This window comes from Myodes glareolus, chromosome 24, assembly GCF_982192425.1.
Source record: "Myodes glareolus chromosome 24, mMyoGla1.1, whole genome shotgun sequence".
Lineage (NCBI taxonomy): Eukaryota > Metazoa > Chordata > Mammalia > Rodentia > Cricetidae > Myodes > Myodes glareolus.
The window spans coordinates 13,508,201-13,511,230 of record NC_142049.1 but is presented as its reverse complement, the minus strand read 5'-3'; the positions used below and the strand labels follow the sequence as shown (position 1 = coordinate 13,511,230).

Genomic DNA, 3,030 nt, shown 5'->3' with positions numbered 1-3,030 from the left:
TACTTCTTTATTCTCAAGGCCCCTCATGTTATTTCGTTTAATTAAAAAGCAAGCAATGATTTGGTGTGCTCTTCCCTGAGGAGGGCCACATCTCCTGCTCCCAGGTTTACTCAATAATTGCCAGTAGCTCTCCGTGTAGGTAGAGACTTTGTAGGCTTCTTCCTGTCAGCGTGCAATGTTTGTTAGTGTCATCCTTGTTCTGCTCACATTTGCTGTCTGGTACCAAGTCCTCCACCCTGAGCACCCACACAGCAGTAGCATTATAAGGGCTTAACAGCTATATTTAGGAATACACAGTATATACAAATACATACATGCGTGAAATTAATGAAAAGGGGGGCATGAAATTGAAGGAGAGTGGGGAGGAGTCTATGAGAGGGTTTGGAGAGAGGAAGGAGAAGGGAGAAACATTATAAGTAAACTACAAACTCAAAAGTAAACAAAAAAGCAAACAGTTCTAAATAAATACTGAGGGCGAATAAAGTTACGGTAGAGTCGAATGCTCACCTAGTAGAATTCAAGCTGATATTCTGGAAGGGTTCATTAAAGCTGTGCTCACAAAACAGGCAGAAACTTGGCGTATGAACAATAAACATTTATTCTTCATAATCCCACAATCCAGGTCAAAGCACTGTCAAACAAGAGCCTCATTCCAGACACATGGTGTGGCCATGTTGCATCCTTGCAGGCAGAGGGATGAGGTAGATCCCTAGAGTCCCTTTTGTAAGGCCACCAGTGTCTTCCAGGAAGCCCTCTGCCTCGTGGTCCGATCACTTCCCATCACCTTCTGTGAGGAGAACATATGAATTTGGAGAGTAGAAGCACCCCATTCCAGTTCTTACAAACACCCTGACAACGGGCAACATAATGGGAGGAAAGGGTTATTTGGCTTACAATTCTAAAAGAAAGTCCATCGCTTGAGGGAAGTCAAGGTAGGAACCCAACATCTGATCACAGCACACCTACAGTCAAGAACAAAGAAGGAAAAAAGGTCCTTGTTAGATTGGTTGTCCAATGGAAGCCATCCTGATCTAGATAATTCCTTACTAAGACTCTCTTCCGTTTAGGATGAGTCAAAGTGACAGTTTAAAGTGACTCGTACATACCCAGACGGCAGCAGGCAGGACACACACATCTAACTAGCCAGGTCACAGTGAAGCAGGTGGCGATGACCAGGGGTCCACAAGAGCCTTTGGAGGGGCTTGTGAAGGACCTTCATGCAAATCCCCCAAAGCAGAAATATGTGACGTCCAAATGGAATGAATTAGTTATGCGGCATCCAAATAGAGTCAGTTAATCATGTGGAGTCCAGACAGAACAAGTTAAAGTCAGTTAGGATAGGACTTTCTCCTTTTCTTTTGCGTGTCTCCCAACTGTGCACACACCCCCCCCCCCAAAAAAGAAATATGAGAGATGAGCGTCAGCAGAGGAGAAATCAGGATGAGGAGAAGGAACGAAGGAAGAGTCACCCATGCTAACACTGAAGAGAATGGTCCTACCCCCTCTGCCCTCAGAGAGTTCAGGATCAGGGGAGTGCGCTCTGGGGAGGTGGGGAGATGGGTATAAAGAAACAAGGGATTTAAGACTGGAGGGGGAGGTAAGAGAGGGAGTGAGGGAGCAGGAGGGGAATGGGAGGAGGGGAGGAAGTGGAAATTTTTGAATGAAAAATAAATTTAAAAAATAATAAAGAAATAATAAAAAGACAAGGAGTCCCCTACATGTTTAAATTAGATGAGGCTGTCACAAAACATCTTAGAGTAGACATTTCATTCTTAAATATGTGCAAAAGTAGAAAGAGGAGTAAAATTCATCCCAAAGTATGCATAATTCAGCTCCAACCATTACCCACATCTGGTTGCGCCCTGTGTGTCTTCTTCCTTTCTTTCTTCCGTTGTTGTTGTTTCTTCTTTTTTTGAAATATTTCAGAGCAAATATCAGACCATGCCTCATTAAACATTTCTGGCAGATGTGGACATTTCTAATAAAGGCGTTCACAACATGGTTCTTGAGCTGAAAATAATACAGAACCACTGTGGTGGACTCCGCCTACCCTGGAACGTGGTTGCTCTTGGGGTTGAACTTGGATGAGAAGCTGGGAAGCTGACCACGACGCCATTAATAGACGGTAAAGGCAACGTGACTACATGGTTTAAAGGCAGATTGCAGAAGGGTAGGAAAGAGATGTTTCCAGGTGGCACCAAAGTCAATGTGTCCAGCAAGTTAGTTGGTTGTCTTTGATCAAACTGTATTCTGCATTATACATAACTGGTCTGGCATGAACAAAAAAAAAAAAAAAAAAGGCCTCCAGGTTCAGCGTTCACCATTTTGAACTTGAGTCATTGGGAATTTGCTTCTAGGTATTTCTTGGCCAAAGACTTCCTTTTCCCTTCGTGGCGCACACCACACAATGGAACCTCACTAAAACTGGCAGCTGATTGTAGATGCGGTGACTGTCCATCTTTACATCGACCTGACTACATTTGGAATGCCTAGCTCTGGTTATGTCTATGAGACTGAGCTGGCAAGGGAAGACCCACTCAGAACGTGGGCAGTACCATCCCATAGGTTGGCATCCCAAAATAAATGTAAAGGAGAAAATGAGTTGCTTTCACCTGTGTTTCCTGACTGCAGACAAAATGCTACAGACTTCTGCCACGGACTGGAGCTACGAACTCTGAACCTAGGTAAATTCTCCCTTTCTTAAGTTGCTGTTATTGACTATTTTGCCATAACGGTGAGAAAAGTGACTAGTGCAAATATTACTGCCTAATCCTTGTTTAATGATAGAACTGTGTCATTTTTTAAGATTCAGTGTGTGTGTGTGTGTGTGTGTGTGTGTGTGAGTGTGCATGCATGTGTGCACGCTCTCGCACTGGCTCCTGGGAAGCCAGAAGAGGGTGCCAGACCCCTGTAGCTGTGCTTTTGTAAAGCCTCAACCTTTCATTTGGAAAGGGGAGCAAAACCTAGTGTGGACAAGACAAGGTGATGCAGGATGAAACAGGAAAAAAGATGTACAGAAACATGGGTGAC

At 44.0% G+C, this 3,030-nt stretch overlaps 1 long non-coding RNA gene across 1 annotated transcript; it reads right to left on the bottom strand.

Moving 5' to 3' along the window:
* Window positions 1–609: 609 nt before the first annotated feature.
* Window positions 610–2,291, bottom strand: LOC125401129 (uncharacterized). The gene is made up of 3 exons (XR_007232215.3): window positions 1,107–2,291; window positions 895–962; window positions 610–787 (listed from the first exon to the last, which is right to left on the bottom strand). It is a non-coding gene; the product is annotated as an uncharacterized LOC125401129 (long non-coding RNA).
* Window positions 2,292–3,030: the final 739 nt, after the last annotated feature.